The 22,775-nt window shown below is 40.8% G+C and overlaps 1 protein-coding gene and 1 pseudogene across 1 annotated transcript in view; one reads left to right on the forward strand and one right to left on the reverse strand.

Moving 5' to 3' along the window:
* LOC103690795 (elongation factor 1-gamma pseudogene) overlaps window positions 1-22,224 on the forward strand; it is a 36,560-nt pseudogene extending 14,336 nt beyond the window's left edge.
* Tspan7 (tetraspanin 7) overlaps window positions 1-22,775 on the reverse strand; it is a 97,232-nt gene that overhangs the window by 50,039 nt on the left and 24,418 nt on the right. The window lies entirely within an intron of this gene.

Here is a 22,775-nt window from a genome sequence, read left to right on the forward strand (position 1 = left end):
AGCAGTGTAAGCAGGTTCAGCAAGGGACAGCAGATGGCAGCCAGCCAGGTTCTTTGTAAATAAAGTTTTCTTGGCACAAAGCCGCAAACACTGTCTGCAGCTGTTTTGCCGCTATAGTGGAGTAGTGCCAGAGACCTTATGTCTTGAAAAGTCTAAAAAGTTTACTATCTCTTATTTTCCAGAAGCCTAACCCCTAACACCTAACCCCTGCTCTTAGGAAGTAACCTTCAAAGTTATCCATTGTAGTTAACGGACAGCTTGGGATGCTAAGTAGAAATAGGAACACAAGGTTTCACACAGCTCTCAGAGGGGAGAGGATGTCTGTAGAGGGGTGGGGAAGTTGAACATAGCCCCTCAGGTTTGGGGAGCCCAGAGTGGCCTCAAGAAGGTTATGGAAATGTCTTCACCCCGTTATCCATTATAGACGTACGGAGGACCTATTACTGCCTATGGTAGGCAAATGAACTGAAGAGGACACTGTCCTACTGATGCACATAAGGTAGTGTGCCTTTATTAACCACTTCCTGGGTGGTAGTAAAGCTGGAGGCTCTGGAGCTGAGCCATTTGAGTGGGAAGACCAGTTCTCCCGCTTAACAGGCAGTATAAGCTATGCTTCCTGTGCTTTAGCTTTCTCCTTTATTAAGTGGGGATATTAACATAGTGCCTACCACAGAGACAGCTTACACACACACACACACACACACACACACACACACACACACACACCACACGCTCACATAAATATACAAAACTCTATATAAGTATATATGTACATATATTTCTTACCACACAGGTTTATGGGTACACAGTTTAGGTGATCAGTGCCATAACTATGGTTAAAGACCCCAATTACACTCTAGTTGTTCCATTATATCCATCAGGGGTAATTTTTTCTAAAGTTCACATTAACCATTTGACCTGCCAATTATCCTCATTTAAGGATGCAGAATAAGCCTAGAGAGGTCAAAGAACCTTTCTTAGAATATAAAATGGAGGCAGATTTAAAAGGTAAGTCCAACTCCAAAGTCAAATGTGAACTCTCTCATCAGATTTGACTTAATCACGCCCTCAATTATCCCAGGTTTGTAGGCACTGGTCTTCTCATGTTCTCTGGGACTCAACATTTGCTTTTCAGAGAGCATATTTTCCTAGTCTGACAAATGTATCTTTTTTCTTTTGGGTAAGAATTGTGAGAGATGATGCACACAATAGCAACAACAAACTAAAATCCAAGGTGAAACATTTTGCGGCGACCAAATGAAATGCTCATGACATATGTTCTCCACCATTTTTCCTCCAAGGTAAAAGTCTAGTTAAACAGACTAAGGCAGTTTAACACGTGTCCTTACAATGTTTTTGTTTTGTTTTGTTTTGTTAGAACTTGACTCAAAATTGTGTCTTAGAACAGCTTAAACTGGCCCAGCACTTGTTTAAACCTTTTAACTGAAAAGGGTGTTCTTCCTCTTAGCACCAAGAAAAACTGGCCTTTAGACATGGTTTTGAAATGAAGGTCTGGAAATGAGCCAGGCAGCAGCAGGGTGATAGTTCTTTCTATCTTCAGCTATTTGTCAGAATTTTGTACTATATGTTTCTAAGCAAAAGGCTACTTATAGGTATGGGAAACAGTACAGACAGAGTCTTAGAGTTACTAAGCAGCCATGCACAGAAGGTTCACTACAGTTGAAAGCTAAGAATTAAACCCAGCATACTCAGGAAATGTATTTGTCAATAGTTCTAATACTCCAACACACAAACGTATCCGGCCCCTATTTAAAGCTTGTCAGTGCTAAAATATTTTTGATACATAATTTAGTTGGTTTGACAAAGGTCTGCACGAAATACTAATAGCAAGTAATTAAATCTGCAAAGACTCTGAAGATCACAGTAATAGCTATATTCATTTTATGGATCAACGGCTTCCTACTGCTGCAGAAAGAAAGCAAAAGCATGAATAGGAAATTGAGATGCTGATGCTCATGACAGTGAATGAATAGTGAGTCGCCTAGCCTGCTACTCAGACAGAAAGCAAGTCGTTCATGACGTGCAGTCTCACTCACAGGCATATATTCCACTGGGTAGACCAGAACATCATGTGTGTTTTGTTCTCCGCACAGAAGGCACAACAGTGACCATGAATGACCTCCAGCCACACACCAAGCCAGCAGGGAGAGAGTTCCTGCAGCTGGGGAAAGCACACATTTCTCGTGCTTTCTGGGAACCCTGTTTGCTTCCAGAAAGAGGAAGCAAGGTTTGTCAACTCAAAGCATATTGGAATAGTTTTCTCCTTCGAAACCTAGTTAACTCATGCTGATCCTGATAGGATTCATAGGCATGATTAGAAATCAGCCCCAGCAAAGAAAGAGTTTTACTTGTCCAAAACTTTCAAAGGGTTTTGAACCACATCTTCAATTATATTCATTTTTTCTTCTTTATTTCCTTTTTTTTTTGATACAAGGCTTCTCTGTGTACCCCTGATTGTTCTGGAACTCACTTTATAAACCAGGCTGGCCTTGAACTCAAGAGATCTGCCTGCCTCTCCCTGCCATAATTCCTGGCTCTATATTCGTTTAAAAACCCTTCATCATTATTTTATCCTGTATAGAAGTATTTTGCCTGCATGTGTGCCTGTGTACCAAGCAGGTACCTGTAGCATGCAGAAGCCAGAATAGAGGATCCGATCCTCTAGTACTGAAGTAACAGATGATTGCGAGATGCAATGTGGGTGTTGGGAATCGAACCTGGGTTCTCTGGAAGAACAGCCAAGTGCTCTTAAGTGCTAAACCATCTCCTCCAGCCCACTGGGAATACATTTAGTCCACTTTGGGGGACAGCCCTTCACGCAAAATTCCATTTTGAGTTTTGTCTTTTTAAAAGTAAGGATGCCATGCGATCCAACAGGTCTCTCTACAAACACAAAGGATGGAAGAGTACCTGGCTCAAAGGCATTCCATAAAGGCCCAGAAGCCTTTGATTTTGCATCATCGAAGCTGGCAGATTCACATAATACAAAAAGGAAAACCACAGCTACCAAGATGGACAGAACACACTCTCAGAATTTCATTCCCTTGAAACCACACCAAGATCACCCAAAGAAGTAATTTGTCTTTTTTTTTTCTTTACAACATAAACTCAGGAGGTGAAAGCAGGTGGTAACTGCAAGAGTGCTTTAGAAGCTGAAGGGTAAAGAGTAAGCCTGCTCAGCAGGCCCTGTGGGAAACAAACAACCTCAAGCCAGCGGGGAGGGAAACTGACAATGGGCCTCTGAAAGTGGGAAGAAGAGGATGGCGGAAAGCACGTGGGCTGGAAAGAGAGTCATTATGCACACTTCCCCATTTTATTCTAAGAAGGGACGACCCAGTGCCACCCAAGGCAAGCATCCAGGCCTGGGAGGCAGAAGCAGGCCATGAGCATGCTAATCAAACAATGGGCATGAAGTGATCAGATGCATGTAGAAACAGACAGTATTCTAGTCCTCTTGCCCCCAAGAGGTTACCAGACTGGGCATCAGACCTAAGTGCCCTCAGCTTCTCAAAGGCACGTGACCCAAGGTAAAAGAATTACCTAAAGATACTAACCTTGGAGTTTCTCAGCCAGTGCCCAACTTAAAATCAAAATACCAAAGCCCCACCCACCTATTTAGAGCTTTGGCAGCTATCTGGTTTCCAAGCAACCACGGATTATCTCTGAAAAGCTCCTACCAAAGAAGACAGATCAAAACAAGAGCACAAAAGAACAACTTGAACTGAATAGACACTGCGCAGCTAGAACACAAAGAAATAAACAAACATATACCCATTGCATTCTCGAAGAGATAATAGATGGTGTCTATGAAATAATTTAAACATTTGAAAAACCTAAATAGGTTTGGAATCAAAAACTCTTGAGAAATCAAAAACAACAGAAATACTAACAGCCCCTCCCACATGAGAAGGACACAGTAAAGACCAAGATATTAAAAATGTGAGAAAAGCTGAGGATGGTGCTACACTCCATGCTTGTGATCCTAGCATATAGAAAAATCAAGAGGGTCGGTAGTTTAAGGGAAGTCTGGATGACATAGGACACTTACGATGGAGACTTTCGGCTTCTGGATATTAGTTTCTGAATGAAAAGAGGAAAGTAGAAAGATAACGTTTATTCAAGGAAATTTTCTAATCCATCAGGAGTCAAGGCGCCAGAATGAAGGTATACGCAGTAATTCGTAGAAAGTTGCAGAGTAGAGACAAGCAGACCTGCGCCATAGCCCTTTAGGGTGGGATGTTCGAGACCTCACATGCTCGCACAAAGTAAAAGAAATGAGGCCATCAGGAATCTAAATGCCTTTCCATTCCCCTGTAACTAACAACAATAGAAACAGAAAATAACAGAGCAATATACACATTTTCATTAGAAAGGTTCTAATTTTTGATGCTAGGGATGACCTCGGAGCTCCCACAAAACAAGGACATGTTCCATCACTGAACCTCAGGCCCCAGATTTCTACTTTAGAATTCTCACAATCTCTTGGGAATTAATAGAAGAGTAGATATTTTGAAGTAAGCAAAGAGTCAAAAATATAGTTCCCGTGTATACATTCCCAGGAAGTCACTAGAATGCATTGCAGTAAAATTTTAAAAGGAAAACCACACAGTAAACTAAGCTCTAGTACAGGATAGAAGTTAAGGAAATATACAGAATTATCCCAAATGGACGCCAGTACCAAAAGTAGGGAAGCTGATGCAAATTGTAGCACTGTCCATCAAGACAATCCGAGGCGTCTGCCTTAGAAGTGTAAAACAAGGACCAAGTCAACTGTTTGGGTTTTGGGAGCTATGGGCTGAAGTGCTTCCTGCCCTTTTGTGCTGTGCGCAACAGCAACGTCAAGGCTCCTCATTTAATCTACTTTACCCTCTTCCTGAGAGCTGGAGAGGGGTGTCTGTGAGCTCCAGAGCAGAAAATGAGATGATGTCTGCCTGGGGCCATTCTTTTGCTGACACCCAATACACAGTGCACGCCTACGTGATGATCAGGTATCTGACTGAGAAGAACTCCATCTTCTGCGGACTCACTCAGTTGCACATAAGCCACAACCTTTGGGGCTTTTATCAGATATAATGCTACTCGTTCCTTAAAAGTTAATGCATAGGTATGTGCTTTGTTATTTTTATACTGCACCTTTGTTGACTTTTTTTTATAGCCCCAGAACATTTCTTTTTTTCTTTTTTCATCTTTATTAACTTGAGTATTTCTTATTTACATTTCGATTGTTATTCCCCTTCCTGGTTTCCGGGCCAACATCCCCCTAAGCCCCCCCCCTCCCCTTCTATATGGGTGTTCCCCTCCCCATCCTCCCCCCATTACTGCCCTCCCCCCAACAATCCCGTTCACTGGGGGTTCAGTCTTGGCAGGACCCAGGGCTTCCCCTTCCACTGGTGCTCTTACTAGGCCATTCATTGCTACCTATGAGGTTGGAGCCCAGGGTCAGTCCATGTATAGTCTTTAGGTAGTGGCTTAGTCCCTGGAAGCTCTGGTTGGTTGGCATTGTTGTTCATATGGGGTCTACGAGCCCCTTCAGCTCTTTCAGTCCTTTCTCTGATTCCTTCAACGGGGGTCCCGTTCTCAGTTCAGTGGTTTGCTGTTGGCATTCGCCTCTGTATTTGCTGTATTCTGGGTGTGTCTCTCAGGAGCGATCTACATCCGGCTCCTGTCGGCCTGCACTTCTTTGCTTCATCCATCTTATCTAATTGGGTGACTGTATATGTATGGGCCACATGTTCCCAGAACATTTCACAAATTTAAAAATACTTTGAGTCACAAATTATGCCACAAAAGGTATCGTGATCTGGGCTATTTGTCTCTGCTCTCCCCACGAACAGCAGTCATAGTATATTTTTATCACTGCAGATTCAGAGACGGCAGTCACTCAAATGGAAGTCAAGAGGACCCGTTAGGCGGGAACAAACAGAAACAGGGTTCTCTGTAATTAGCTTTCAAGTATAGCCATAATGAGAAAAGAATGTCTTCATGTTCCTTAGACAGTAAGATCCCGCAAGCTGACAGGCTTCTAGGGTAAACAAACTAGTGTCTGTTCAAAAGGGACTGTTCTTACCATTTTCCTCAACAAGACAGTCTTGTTTGAACAAAATGGCAGTTTCAGAATAAATTCCCCAAACAGCAAATTTCCTTTCCCAGCATGATTCAGATGAAGGCAAGAAGAAGCATTGAGCATTAAATCCGGAACCATGTTTGACAAACTTACCCAAATGCATAGCCTTTGCTTACACCAGGACCAAAAGCCACATTTCTTCAGAGGTATTTTGGTGTTTCATTTTACAAAGTTGCTATAACAGAACAAAATTCTTTCCAAATACTAGAGCCCTCTCAGAGGACTGAAAATGCCCAAGCCCACTCAGTCTTGTTCATCTATCTGCTTGAAACATGGCCTGCCTGGTCTATCACCATTGGAAGTCTCTTCAGATTCATCTCCAAGTTCAGATGTGGAAAATTGAAATAAAAGCAGCATCACTCAGTCACTAAAATAACAAATGAAAACATCTGGTTAATGTATGTTAACACAAATGAATCTGCAGTGTGACCTTTTCTAATGTCAGAAACAGAATCTTAAGGATTTGTTTCTTCTCCAACCTTCAACCACTTGTACTTGAAGAAGACTGACCAGCCTTTAGGGAAGAGGTTCACCTCTCAGAAGACAATAAAGTAAATCAAATCAAGGGCCGAGTGATAATTTTTCATTGTCGTTTTCTGACGACACACAGGCCACTGGAAAATGCCTCTTCTCTGAGATCAGAGTTTCTTCCTCTTGACTGCCACAAGAATCACCCAGGGAGCTTTCCAAACTCCTAGTTCTGGATCTCCCCTCCTGAATGATTTGCCCAGATAGGAGGCAAGCTTAGGGTACTTGAGTTGTTCAAAGCTTAGCCTTATACCCAATCAAGGCTATAAACAAGAATATTTTGGGAATAAGGGGGATAATTTTCCTCTTATCAAAATGTCATTTGCAAGAAAACAGATGCTGGAATTGGAGATGGTCCTGTTGAGCAAAATAAGCCAGACACAGGAGACAAATATCAGGTATTTTCTCTTATGTGGAAGCTTCCATATATATACAATCTAAAGTTCTTGGAGCTGTGAAGGAATCTAGTAGAAGGGAGAGGAAGCTGAGGATAATGGGATGTGTCTGGCTGGAAATGTTATGAAACTCAATACTTTATGCAATGAACATTTAATTAAAATGAATATATATGTTATTCAAAATTATAAATTACTATCAAAGAACTATCATAGCTACAAGCTATATAGATGCCAGGCAGTTCAGGCTACTAGACAATTTGGACTACCTCATTCATTGACTGGGTGATTCTGAACAATTTGTCAATGACCATGTACCATCCTCATAAATGAAATGGGTTAATATGAGAAGCCATTAACTTAGCTGATACTTATAAAATTCTCAAAAACAACTAAGATCCACGATATGCTATAGAAATAGTTGCTAAATGAATGACTATTAGTCAGTCATTACTTTCTGCCAAAAAGAAACTATTAAAAAAAACAAACAGTAACTGGGGCCTCAGTAGCTGAGAGCATTTCCTACTCTTGCAAAGGACCCAGGTTCAGTTCCCAGAATCTACAATGTGGCTCAGAACCATCTGTAACTCTGGTTCTAGGCATCTAATGCCCTCTTCCAGCCTCAATGGTCTTCAGGCATGTACACTCTATATACATGCATGCAAATACTAATATACAAAAAGTAAAAATAATCTTTTAAATCCCAGCAATTGAATTAATAATAAAATTGAACAAAATAGAACTGTCTTGGAGATACCATATGCACACGTGGCGAATAAAATCCTTTCAACTCTTTGGACCAACCTCTTAGAATGTTAGCTCTGGAAAAGGGGGCATTTTTGAGATCCAAGATGGAAATTTAATGTCACATAGAAATATTCTTGCTGTATTCACTGTTCTTCTCTGTATGTCAGGTACCCTTGTCTTTATTAATAAAATTTGAACATTGCATTTGCAAGGATTAGCAAGAACATAAGCTTGAAAATTCTGAGCTTTATTTTCAAAGGTGTTTGCCACAGCCTCACTCAGAAAATAAAGGAACATTTTCTAAAACAAAGGCTTCTCTGCACCCTTGTAAGAAACTCAGGTCCATGAATTTTCTTACTGTAGTTGTCAAAATACTGCAGGCAAACATGATGCACAGAAATCCAGTGATTCTAAATGATGTCAAAGTTAGAGATCAAAACTGAAGGCAGACTTGAGATGCCTGTGTGAGCAGATCGTTGGCTGCATAAGCTTTTCAACTACGGAACTACAGATAAATATAAAGTAGTATTTAAGGAAAACTATTTTCATCAATGAAGCTCTAAACACAGAGGAAACCCGAGAGTAAACATTTGGTGTCTCTCACACTGTCTTTCACTAAGAATAGAAGCTGTTCCTTATCCCAGCAAATGTTACAAGGGGGTTGTATGACGACAGAAAGCTCCAATAATATTCCTCAGAAACACTTCAGATACATTCTGTTTCTTAACACTTTCATTCAAAAAAAGAAAGAAAGAAAGAAAAGAAAAGAAAAGAAAAAGCTAACCCAAAAACTCTCTACATCCCTTTTTTAAAATAGCAGTGGCTTACTTTATAGGACACAGTCTGCTAATCAAACACTGCTAAGGACTTAGGAGGGGTGACACATTTCTACAGGGCCATGAGCCATTGGGCATCAAATGCTATTTAAAACATGTATATCTCTAGCCCAAGACTCAGCTTCTAGGGAGCTCTCTTTGGGAAATAAGGAGACATTCCTGTCACTCTAACATGGCACAATGTCAAAAAAGGACAGGAATAAGATTGTCATAGAGCACTGGTTACCTATAGGACAATGTATTCATCATGTACGAGTCTCCAGTCATGTCGACATATTAAGAGAAATGCAAACATATAATATGGTTTTCAGGAGAGAGTGGTTACATGGTTCAGGTAGCAGGGCTCCATTTTGTAAGCCCTGAAGAAAAATGGGTTTATAGCAAGATTTTAAATATAACAAGATGTTAAATTAATTCCTGCACATCCATGGAATAATATAGTATGTAACGAAGGGGAGGGAGGGAAGAGCCCCCTTGTCCACCCCAATCCTTTCCTCACGTTTCTCAAGAATTATCTGCTACAAGCTCAGGCAGTAGCACCTTAGAAATTTGCCATTTAATTGTGTTCGTTAACTGAGAAAGGACCAGAAATCCAAAGCAGTGGTGCTGAGCTTTTATGAACCAATCCCATGTGCAGACAGGCCAATTGCCTACCATGCATTGATTCTGCTGCAGCAGTATGGGGCGGACACACTGTTGGCTGTGTTAGTTTGTCTAGATGGTGTAGATGAAGTCAAAGCAATCAGTTTCCTTAACTCCCTTGGTTCTTTTTCCACAGCATCATCTCCATAAAGCCACTGCACATTCAAACTGCCTAAAGGAAGTTCCCTAAATTTTAAAAGCATACCCAGGAGCAGGAGGGATGACTCAGCAGTTAAGAGCACTGACTGCTCTTCCAGAGGTCCTGAGTTCAATTCCCAGCAACCACATGGTGGCTCACAACCATCTGTAATGGGATCTGATGCCCTCTTCTGGTGTGCATGAAGACAGCGACAGTGTACTTATATATAATAAATAAATCTTTAAGAAACAGCGTACCCCAGTGTCCCTGTAGACAACTGTCAGCCCTCTCTGTAACCTTAGAGTTTATTTTATTTCTCTCCACCTTTCTCTACACTTCCGAATGGCTTCAGTACTAGATTGCAAGTGATGCCTAAAACAAAAACCGATAGAACCCTAGGAGATATTAAAAAGTCACTCAAATCTTAATTCCAGTTCTAAACCAGCTTCTCCTAGGAGCCATCTATTTACCCCCTCAGAGCCAAAATTAGATCAGACATTTAGATCTAATTAGAGCAGCCTCTCTGCACATAGTAACCCTGATTGTTCTTTGGCCTCTGCGAAGTCAGAAAGACTGAATCCTCTGAGCAAATTGAAGGGTCAGTGGTCCCCTTTGGTCCCATGCATGTATCTCAGTCACCCAAACTCGTAATTAAAGGATAGTAGAGTTAAAATAATTTTCTAACTTTGGTAGATGAGCAGCTGGTTTGGTAGCACCAGGAGGATTAGCCCACAGCATTGCTTGGCCATTTGTTTAAAATGTCTGTTTTCTGGCCTCATCACAGGACCAAGTGCATGTGCCAGCATTTAAGCTCTTCAGGAGCTTGGGCTCTGTATCTGTGAAAATTGTTACTGTAGGGTAGGAAACTGAAGTTGAATGAGGGTATAACTTTTTATTTCACAAAAGTTTTTTTAAGCAGTTATAAGGGGGACAGGTAAATTACATTGCAATTCATTTCCTTATTCCACAAATGCCAATGTCATTCCCATATGTCTCAGAGTCATCTTGCATTCCTAGCTGCCTTTTCATTTTTTTACTTCACTGTGTTTGGAGAAACTCTGCTGACCAACAAACACCAAACAGCCCAATGCAGTCCCTGGAGCATGAAGAAGTGCTTAATGCAAGCTCCCTTGGTAAATCACTGGATTAATGAATTTCATCACACATGGATGTTCTTGGATGTCAGCTGCATGCAAATCACATCTAACAAGCTACACCATACATCTCTACATGAACTCCCAGAATGTCAGGGCACCAAGTGCTGGAATGGGAACTTGATGATGACAGCCTTTTCGCCTAAGCCTAGAGTTCTTTGTCTTATTTTCATCTTAGATCCTCTCCCCTGTACACAGGCAGTTCCATCTCATTAAAAAAAATCTTTAAAAGGAGACATGTGATTGAGGCCTAGATGCATTCCTTATAGCATGTAATAGATGATCTGAAGGGAGACTAGATTTGCAATAAACTGTCAGGCCAATGAAATCAACTCATTACAAAGGGCGGTTTCTTAGGAAAATGTTCAAGCTCCAGATTAGGCACAGCTAACACGGGGGGTGGGGGGTATGCTACTATGCATCACAGCACTAGCTCTGATAAGAGAAAAGATGTGGGGGAAAGTGCCCTCTGTTAAATACCTAAGATTCAGGGTTCAAGACCAAGCAGTTTATAGTCATCCTACCAGCTACTGACTATGACCTGATATGTTCAAGAAGCCTATAGCTCTGGCTCCTCCAGTTAAGGTTCAAATCAACTGCTCCTCCTCACCTCCTCCCCCTTCCAGATCCACTTTCTTTCTGTCTCTTATTAAAAAAGAGCAGGCTTCTAATGTTCCCGCCCTGACTTCCCTCTATGATAGACTCTGATCAGAATATGTAAGCCAAATAAACCTGTGCTCCTTCAAGTGTTTTACAAGGTATTTATTTCTATGTATGTGCTTGTGTGCACGTTCATGTATGTGTCAGTGCCCACACAATCTCTAAGAGAGTTTGGAGTCTTCTAGAGTTATAAGTGGCTGTATGCTACACAACATGGGTGCTAGAAACTGAATTCCAGTCCTCTGGAAGAGCAGCACAGGATTTCAAACGATGAGCCACCTCTCTAGCCCCACACAAGTTTAGTGAATTCTCTTGGCTCTGTATCTAATAGTAGAACTGCTGGCTTGTAGGGTAACCTTGCATTAGTCATTTAAGGAGATGCCAGGCTGTGTTCCAAAGCAATGTAAGTTCCCACCAGCAATGAATAAGAAAGAGTTCCAATTTTCTCATAGCTAGAAACATTTTCTTTGTTAGATAGGCAGTCTAGTGAGTGTGAGTAGTATCTTGTGGTTTTGATTTGTTTTTTCCTAATGACTAATAATAAAATATTAAATATTGATCATGTGCTCTTGGCTGCTGCAAACATGCTTTAGTGAAATGTCTATTCATAACCCTTGCCTTCTCAGTGGCATTAATTTTTTAAGAATATTGCTCATTGGTCTGCCATCAATAATCTTCCCAGTTTTTGTTTTTCTTCTTTATTCATGTCATGGTGCTTGCTTTATAACATTTAAGGATGTCTATAAATCTTTAAATTAATTCACTACCTTTTGTTCCTTTTCTTCCAAAGAATACACAGACATAACTAGGGTATACACTTATGACTATTTTTGTAAAATGCCCCTGCTAAGCTGTTCTACAACTAACTCCTCTCTCAGAAAGTCCATTCACCAGATTAATAAGAACCTTGGTATTCCTTAGTCCTCAGATGTCACACCTTATTCCAGCAACCAGAGTGTGCCTTTCTCTATTGAAATCTTTTGGATCCTGAAATTCTACTCTGGGAGGTGATTACATTAACATTCCAATGAGTAATATCTCCCTCATAGTCAACCCCTTGTCTGGTCTAGCCTCCCACAATGGTATTGGGCTTAAAGACACTCACTTGATTTGGCCAGTAGACTGCAGGAAAATGCTATTTAAATAGAGGCATAAAGAATGATTTTAGAGGCTGGAGAGATGGCTCAGCCTTTAAGAGCAATGCTGTTCATCCAGAGGACCCAGGTTCAGTTCCCAGTACCCACACGGCAGCTCACAGCTTTCTGTCAGTTCTAGGGACTCCAACACCTTCATAGCATACACCCAGGCAAAACAGCAATACACATTAAATAAAAACAAACCATTAAAAATGCTTGCACATTACTACTGTATCTTCTGCTATGGTATGAAGAGACATCTCAACTGAAGAAGCGTAACAATGAGCCCAGATCAGTACTATGTGAAGCAGAGATAGTGTATTCCTACCTACTCTACACCACTAACTTCCAGCATTCTGAACAAATAAATAAATTATGGTTAGTTTCAGCTGCTAAATTTGGAGATAAATTTAGACACAGCAACAACTAATTGTTGTCTTATTGATAGTACACACATAGTGTATTTTAATAAAGGATTATACAGCCAAGCATACACTTCAAAACACACACCTTGATATATATATATGTATATATATATATATATATATATATATATATATATATATACTTTAATAAGCCTGCCCAAGGGTTAAATTCCAGAGGTTTGTCTTGTAAGAAACTGTAGATCTTGTCAAGTTGAAAATCAACACTTCCTACTGAGTTATAAAAAAAATATATAGAATACATATTTGTGTACTTATTTGTGTAGATTTGTTAAATGGGCAGATGGTCTCTGGGTATTTCCATAATTACTAATTTCATTTATGTTCATTATACCTACATATGTATGTACTATCATATATATCCCAGGCTGGCCTCAAATTCACTATGTAACAAGGGATGCCTTTGAACTTCTGATCCTTTTGTCCTACCTTCTTCTCTCAAGTGCTGGGGTTGGGCTATATGCCATCATGTCTGGTTTATGCAATATTGGAAATCAAACCCAGGGATTTATGCTGGGTCAGTTCTCTACTATATGCTATATCCCAGTCCCCAAATTTATGTGTATTACTTCATTCCTTTGAACTTTGTAAGTCCATAAGCAAACTATTTCAGGGAAAAAAACTTTTAAGGTAGATTTTCAGTATTTGGTATCTGTGGTTTCTCCCACAACTACACTTAATTTTATGACGAGGGACATTCTCTCTACTGGTGTATATTCAGGAATAAATCTTGGTAGTTTAGAAAGCCCAAAGTGAAGTGAGATTGTTTGCACAACATATCCTGTAGACCATCTACTTTCAGGAAGAGAAATATCTCTGCTTTACCAACCACAGTCACTTCCAATTTCCAACTGTGCTTCAGAACACGACGTCCTGCATTCTCTACTCACTGGTCCTGACCCTGTTCCTAGAGTGTTCATTTGGAAACCACCTTCTGCAAAAGAGAATTGGGAAGGGCAAACCAAAGATCCACTCAGTGAATGGAAATTCAGATAGTACAATTTGATTCTGAATCTGTTGATGATGGTGTTCAAGTTGGTCAACAATTGGGTAAGCTAATCTACATCAGGAAGATGCCAAGAACAAAAACACCATTACTAGCATCTTAAAATTACACACACACACACACACACACACACACACACACACACACACACACAGAAAACAACAAACCAAGTTTACTCCAACTCTTTCTTTGGGCATGTGGTCTGGAGAGGTGCTGACATCTGCCCAGTTGCAATTAGGAACAATTCAAAGTGGCTTTCCTACTTTTCAGAAGAAAGAAAGATTACCTCTCTTAGTTAGAAACTATTACAAGTTTACAATACTAGCCGTCCAATGAAGCAAGCGGAAAGGACTTTGGAAAACATAAAAGCCAAGTCAAAGTACGCCTCACTGGGACTATTTATAGCTAGCTGGTCACGTCGTAAGACCCTCCTCTTGGCTTAGCCAGACAGACGTGACAGAAACAGCATAATATTTCTGAAAGTGACAAGCAGCTGGCAGAGATTATGTACTTCTTTCACTGAGAGAAGAAACGGAACAAAGGAGCAGAGAAGTGCAGCCAGCACGCCTGAAGGGCGATGCTTCCAAGTGCGCCTTCTGTTTCTGTGCTTTAAAAAAAAAAGTAGGGGGATTAAGGGAAAACAAGATCAAGGGGAACTTAAGACTCTTTGTATGTTTAGGTTTTCCAGCTGGGTAGACAGCTCACCCAAATAGCTATCCTCTCCTGCTGCTACTAAAAATACATGTTCTAGGAAGAAAATGGCTGCATGTTCATCATGGAGACAAGAAGACCCCCATGATAGTTTTATATGGGACACCAAATAATACCCAGTTCCTCTTTTTGCTTCCCTAGTTCTGTCAAGAGGTTAACTAAAGTGCCTGATTCATAATGAGAAAGTTTACTTCCAGACAAAATGGTGTCTGTTCACGGCATCAGCAGAAATCTGAAATGCCTTAAAAGCAGCTCATTGTGAAGGCACACATTGTGGCACGGCAACTAGGAAAAGAAACGCACATTGTCTTCTACCAACTGATGCTAAAATGAAAATTCGAGCATTCAAGAAGGAAAGGGAACAGATGAATGACACGAAATTGAAAAAAAAAACTAGTACTGCTGAGAAAAATGAAAAGGAGAATGACTTTCTAATAAAGGAGAGTTCTCATAAAATCAGAAGGCAGGGGCTTCTTTCTGTGCTAAGGAATGTAGAAGAAATAGGATGAACATTCTTCTTGCAAACCTTGCAGTCGCTTTTCTTTGATGAGTGCCCTTTGCTTCCTCCCTGCTGCCAAGAAAATGTAGGACAAGCTAATACAAACAGCACAAAACGGGACGCCATTACAGTTGATTGCAATTCATCTCCATACCCTGAGTCCCTGACTGACTCAAAAAGGACCAGATCTTTGTGCAGTGTCCCCATTATTTCCTTAGTTTCATAATGTCTGTTGTCTTTGAATTTACCGCTAGCATTACATTTTATATTTGGTCATTTTGTTTCTTTCACACTCCACACACCAAACATATAAAACTCTTCTACATGGGATCAATTATTCAATGATGGAGGCTCCCTTACCAGTCCCTGAGATGGAGATTTTAAAATATGGTGTTCCAGTGCTGAGAACTGAATAGATCACATTAGCCTAAATCTCTCATGCATAATCCATTCCCAATGACCTTGTTTAGTTGCTTTCATTATGGTAACCTGCATGCTAACCCAGTGTTCAGCGGAGACTAGAACACAGACAATAAACACCTCATCTTCCTCTTTGTAACTCTCCACCTCTTTATCCTACCTTCATCCTAAGATCACCATTATCAGCAATCATGTGTGAGTCTTTCAGACATTCCAGCCATGAAATCCTCAAGATTTGCTTTGCATTTTGCATCCTGTAGTGCTTTCAAGCCAGCCAGAGCTACAGTGAGAACCCTTCTTGAAATGAGCAAACACACAACAGACAAGAGGAACATTAGCGCATTAAGACTCTCCTGCATCAGTTTCATCTATGGTCCCTTGCTTCTTAACAAGTGTTGCACTGCATACCATTAGTTGGAAAATGGTTGGCCACAGAAATGTTCACTATTAACCCACAATGTTTCCTGATTTCTGATTTACTAGGCGGCTCCTGCAATGTCATGGACGGAGACTGCTTCCTTACACAAGGTGAAGGGTACCTGTGAAACCAAGTGGAGCAAAACCACTTCCCGTCTGTCCCTCGATGCTCTCACTGACTAATGAAGAATAGAAATAGTAAGTCTGCTACTATACAATAGTAGGCATACAATAGACAATTTACAGTCTTAGCTTGTGAGGCCACTTCCAGATACATGGAAAAGAAATGATACACAAAATCGCACAGTCGGGAGGTGTATTAAGCCGTCAAGGGGCCTTCCAGCATAGCAGCAAGACTGGGGTCAAATCTCAGAACATCTGGAACTTCCTTCCAATGGAATGTTATCATACAGAGGTACTCAGATTTCTCATGGGGGCGGGGTAGAATAATATGTCACGGGTGTCACTGCACAGTGGGCCACAGTAAGAGCTGTTGGGACATCGATGTGAGCCTGAACTAAAGCAGCTGGAAGGATTACGTTACAGAGAAAGAGGGTATTAGGAGCCTGTGATACTCAGGCACAAAGACTGATGTAGACCCTTCTTAACATCAATCCCCAATTGCAAAAAGGGAGGGAGGTTACCATAGAAACTTGTCCTGGAGTAATAGTAATATGATTGTCTCAAATACCATGCTCATAAAAATGACATTCTGACAGGACAATAAGAACCTCTCTGAAACACTGCTTTATCACAAGAACATCCACAAATACTGAAAGGTGCTTTCGTAAACTACCAAGTTTCTTTGCTACCTTCTAACAAGCGCACCTCAATGTCAAGCACCAAATGGAAACAAGTGACTGATGGAAATTCCAGTCCAGTTGCTTTCTATAAAGCCTTCTGCCACTGTTTGCAGCTTAGGTTCTACAGTCACTCCAGATGCTGAAGTGTCTATGAAAACACCGTTCCTTGGGGAAATGTTGTATCAGGGTCATGCAAGCTTTTGGTTATCACATTAAGCGAGAAATCCATGACCCTTCCTGCATGGATGTCTCTGTTTGAAGATACCTTATTTAACATATGATGCTTATATTGCTAGTTCCTTGGCATTACCTCAAAGTCACTACTATTATTGTTTACCCCTGAAGGAAGCTTATGCAACACACATATTTTCCCTCTAAGGTCTATTACTATCCTTTAAGACTTAAGAACAATAAACATTGCTTTAACGCTATGCTAGGAGGCTACTGTAAATAGCCAAGGCAGAAACAAAAACAGGGAGACTGTGGTACTCCACAGACTGTGACAAGGATAGGTGTTAGTTACATAATGAGAGGGAAAACAATAAGGTAGAGAACCGCCTTATTTGGCCTAACCCAAATATGTGTTTATTAGGCAATTCAGTTTTGTTTTCCCCATGCATGTCTGCGAGCAACTAAAGATGCATTACAAACATTGGACTGGGGCTACGAACAGATTCTAGCAAGTAGGCAAATTCTCAAATTCTCAAACCTATGAACAGTGAGAATTGATTGCATTTCAAGACATCATTGCCTACCTTGAGGCATTTAAGTGTGAATAGATGTGCAGAGTGAAGTTATAACAATACCAGTTCTTTAGGTATATGTCCTCCTTGGGTGAGCTCACAATGGATTTCTAGTCCTCATATCCCTTTGCTCTTTTTCCATGAGCCTGAAAAAAAAACTAGCTTATAATTGGTATTTAAATGAGAAAAATCAAAGTTCTAGAAAATTGTGAAACATGCCATTTTAGTCAGAGAGTGAGAGAGAAAGAAAGAAAGAAAGAAAGAATGAATGAATGAATGAATGAATGAAAATACGATTATGTAGATTCCCTTCTTCCTAAGCAGGATTTCCATCTTCACTGGTAGTTTTTCTCAAACTTTGCTATGCCCATTCCTTTTGGGGATGTTGTAACTAGTTTCATTTCTGACTCAGGAGGCCTGAAGTGATATCTGAAACAATCCGGCCTTTCTACCCAGCTTCCAGAAAATGCTGATGATACACATACTTGGAGAAATAAGGGTGTAGATGACAAGTTCCCTCAAGAAATGTATTAGTGCCAGCAAAGACATATGTCTCACTGATGATAACTCCTTGCAGGAAACCAAAAATTCTCTCCTGCTCATGGCTATCCAGGACATACTTTAAAAGTAAGCTTTTAGATTATCAACAGATATACAAGTATATATAAACTGATATAAAATATGTAAAATATTTTAGAAAAGATGATGACATCCATTCATCTGCCTAAATCTATAAATGCTCTAAGGAAAAATAAAGGATGTATGCTCGGATCTCACTTTACTGTTACTTTCTAAATAGGACCTCCCATCCTGTTTGTTCGCCCTTCCTCTGCTAACAGACCATTGCCAGCATTTAGAAAGCCATCGTGCAAACTTCTGCAAGGCTCAGAATGCTTAGTTTGCATGCAGCTGACAGGAGCAGGCAAAAACACCCCTTGTGTGTCTTAACATGCAGATAAGGGTTGGGGTTATTAGGAAGCTGTTATCTGCAGATGAAGATATTGGCTCTTCCCTGCTCTTACCCAGAGATAACAATAAATCAAAGACGACTTTGTGAAATAAAGGCAGGAAAGTGCGGATCAGGCAAACTGTCATACTGAGAGGAAGTCTGGCACCAAAGAGCCTGGGAGAGGGGCAGTTTGAAGCAAAGCCCCCAGCGGAAATTTGATCTATAAGATATAATTCAGAAGAATACAAAGTATCTCAGAGCTACAAAAAAAAAAAAAAAAAAACAAGCACAAAGTGGACGAAAGAAGGGTGTGTTTATGGGTACTTCAAATGGGTCACCATCTGAGGGAGGCTAAGGTTGAGAAAGACCTTTGGGGCATTTAACACTCATCCCTTCACATCGCTTGATAGTTTGGGTTTAATAATTGAAAATCTCCAAGGTCAATTTGAGATCAAACATAGGCTTAGCCACATTTAAGCCAGTTTGATTTTTCCACCTACTAAAGAACTCCCCACAGCTGTCCTTGTGTCTTACACCAAGTTTCTTTCTGCACATATGGTTCCACTTGCAGTCAAGAAAAAATAAACAGGCTGCATTCAGCTACGTTTCAATAATGTAAACTTTTCTGGGGTTACATTTTGTTTTACTTTGACAAGATAAGAAGCAAAAATGTTGATGGCTGTAAGCAAAGCTCAGCCCAAGCTATCACTGTGAACATTCCAGAATGGAAGAGAATTATATGAAAGTGATGATTAAAAGGAGAGAAAAAGAATTTAAAAATCGAATACGCAGAGAAACAATGTTGGATATATGAAGGAATATTACAAGAATCCTATTTATAGCTTATACAAATTTCGTTTTGCTTTGCCCAAAATTGTGGGAGGCACCTTCTGTTTTCTGATACAAATAAAAAATTTCTTAAAGGCATTCAAGGGATGGGACATAAAGAGCTATTTCTCCCAGGAGTCTGCTAAGACTTTACACAGAGAGCTGGAGAGATGGCTCAGTGGTTAAGAGTCTCTATTTGCTCTTCCAAAGGAGCAGATTTGGATTCCTAGCCCCTAGCTCTGGGGAATCTGATGCACTCTTTGGTCTATGTGGACAACCTCACCTACCCCCCCAACCCCCCAGTCTCTTCTGTTTCACACACACACACACACACACCCACACACACAGAGAGAGAGAGAGAGAGAGAAGAAATCGTGTTTTCGAAAGTATCTACATTACAAAAATACCCCCAATATGAAAATATAGCTATACACGATCATTCACTGAAAATTCATTTGAAATTATAAAATACTGAAATATTGAAATTATAAAATACAAATATAAAATATAAACTACCAAAACTGCCCGTAAAATGGAGATTAGCTATTATAATACAGCTACATGATGGAAAGACATACAAGTAAAAATATGATGAAGGTCTCTCTCTAGAAGCGATGAAATAATTTACAGGATAAATTGTTAAGTGAAAATAGCAAAGTATATAGTTGACCTGTCCTCACCATACACAAACAAACATGTGCACGTTTGTGTTAACTTGATTGTGGTAATTATTACACAGACAGGAAGGAAGGAATTGTCTCTTTTGAATACATATATATTCTATTTGTCAAACATTTTTAAAAAAATAGGAAGTAATCTGTAGAATGCTACAGGTCATGTAAGAAAGAAATATAAGCAATATAGTAAGGATAATCCAGAAACCAAAGAAATTTGTTTTAAGACAGAAGACAGGACGGAATGGGAGAAGGGGAATGGGAAGGAGTACTGGGGGTAGAAGAATGGTACTTCTTGGCACGCATTTTTTTTTCATTGCACTGATTCTGAGAAGCCAAAGGGGGCAGAAAAGAACTAATTTTTTCTAAATGTATAAACAGTATCTCACCACTGAATTAATATTTTAAAAAAATGTTTATACAAATCCCTCCCCTTTGGGCTCAAGGATCTAGATGTAAAAGGAGGCAAAAACGGGTGTTGTAAGAGGATACTAAGGAACCAGGGCCTTTTAGACACTAGAGGACTGGTTGTACACCTGAACTCACAGGGATTAAAGCAGTACGCACAGGGCCTGAACAGGCTGAAGCCACATGGTCTCACACGTAGCAGGCAGGGTTAGTGGAGAATCGCTCATCCCTACCCAAGAAGCTAACTTCAGTTGATATTCATTCACCATGGGAGAATTACTCACCTCCAATGGTGGCACACAGATATATTAGCCACACTTAGGGCTAGGCCCCATGTCTAGGAGGAGATGGCCAACATAAACAAATGTCAACGGTGTTTTTGTTTCATTCTTCACATTTTGCTTTGGGAAATTTTTGGTTTTACTCATCTTTCACTTTGTATATTTTAGTTTCCATTTTTGTGGGCTTTTTTGTTTTGAATATTACAATACATAGCAAAAGACCATACCTCAACAATCAATAGAGAGAAAAAATTTCTTTTTTTTTTCTTTCCCGGAGCTGGGGACCGAACCCAGGGCCTTGCGCTCGCTAGGCAAGCGCTCTACCGCTGAGCTAAATCACCAACCCGAGAAAAAATTTAACACCCCTTTTTTCTGTGGAATCACCGTGGTGGCTGGGACCCTGTACCCATACCCTGAAAACTGGAGGGCCTTCGAGGCTCTCACTGCTTCTCAGTGCAGCGGGGCTCAGGTCCGCGTGCTCTCCGCACCACTCCACTTCCACTTTGGTCACACCAACCGCACCCCTGAATTTCTCTGAAAATTTCTGCTGGCAAGGTTCCAGCATTCGAGGGTGATGACGGATTCCGTGTGTTTGAGAGTAATGCCATCACCTATTATGTAAGCAGCGAGGAGCTGCGAGGAAGTACGCCAGAGGCAGCAGCTCAGGTGGTGCAGTGGGTGAGCTTAGCTGACAGTGACATCATCCCTCCAGCCAGCACCTGGGTGTTCCCCGCCTTAGGCATCATGCGCCACAACAAACAGGTCACTGACAATACAAAAGAGGAGGTGAAGTGAATCTTGGGGCTGCTGGACACTCAAAGACATGGATTTTTCTGGTGGGTGAGCGGGTGACACTGGTTGACATCACAGTTGTCTGTACCCTGTTGTGCCTCTATAAACAGGTCTTAGAGCCTTCTTTTCGCCAGGCCTTCCGCAAAACCAACCGATGGTTCCTTACCTGCATTAACCAGTCCCAGTGCAGGGCCAGCTTGGGGGACGTGAAGCTGTGTGAGAAGGTGGCGCAGTTTGATGCTCAGAAGTTTGCAGAGAGCCAGCCCAAAAAGGGTACTCCAAGGAAAGAAAGGGTGGACGACAAGAGAAACATAAGCCCCAGGCTGAGGGGACAGAGGAAAAAAAGGCAGCTGTCCCAGCTCCTGAGGAAGAGATGGGCGAGTGTGAGCAGGCATTGGCTGCTGAGCCTAAGGCCAAGGACACTTTCGCTCACCTCCCCAAGAGTACCTTTGTGTTGGGTGAGTTTAAGCGTAACTACTCCAATGAGGACACCCTCTCTGTGGCGCTGCCATATTTTTGGGAGCACTTTGATGAGGATGGCTAGTCCCTGTGGTATGCTGAGTGCTGCTTCCATGAAGAGCTCACTCAGACCTTCATGAGTTGCAGCCTCAAAAGAATGCCTTTTCTAGTGTTATCCTCTGTGGAACCAACAACAGCAGCTCCATTTCTGGCGTTTGGTTCTTCCGAGGCCAAGATCTTGCCTTTCCACTTGAGTCCAGATAGGCAGGTGGACTATGAGTCGTATACACGGCAGAAACTGGATCCTGGTAGCAAGGAGACCCAGACCCTGGTTCGAGAGTACTTTTCCTGGGAGGGGGCCTTCCAGAACGTGGGCAAAGCCATCAATCAAAGCAAGATCTTCAAGTGAACATGTCTTGCCAGTCGCCTAGCTGCCTGCACCTACCCTTCAAGGGAGATGAGGGACATTAAAGGAAACTGAACATTGAAAAAATTGAGTCCCACAAAAAATGTTTGTTTATTGGAAAGATCAAGGAAATTGATCTGCCTCTTACAAATTACCAATCTGAGGACTAAGAAAAGCAACTTACTATAGATTGTACAGTTGTTAAAATCCTAATCTTGTGTTACACGATAATTTATGCTCATAAATCTAATAACCTATTATAGATAAAATAAACTAATTCCTTGAAAGACAGAAATGACCATACCATAGTGACCAAAATGTAGATGATAGAGTTTCTCTATTAAAGCCGTTAAATTTATAGTTAATAATTTTTATTACAAAGAAAACCCTAAATAGCTTTACTGGAGAAATCTATTAATCATTTAAGGAAGAATGGATAACAACGCTGAAAATCACATGCAGAAAATAATAGAATAGGAAATTCTTAACAACTCAGTTTATGAGGCAAAGACAGATATAGGAAACTCACTCAATAACAACTCTCGGAGACATGG

This window comes from Rattus norvegicus, chromosome X, assembly GCF_021556685.1.
Source record: "Rattus norvegicus strain SHRSP/BbbUtx chromosome X, alternate assembly SHRSP_T2T, whole genome shotgun sequence".
Classification (NCBI taxonomy): domain Eukaryota; kingdom Metazoa; phylum Chordata; class Mammalia; order Rodentia; family Muridae; genus Rattus; species Rattus norvegicus.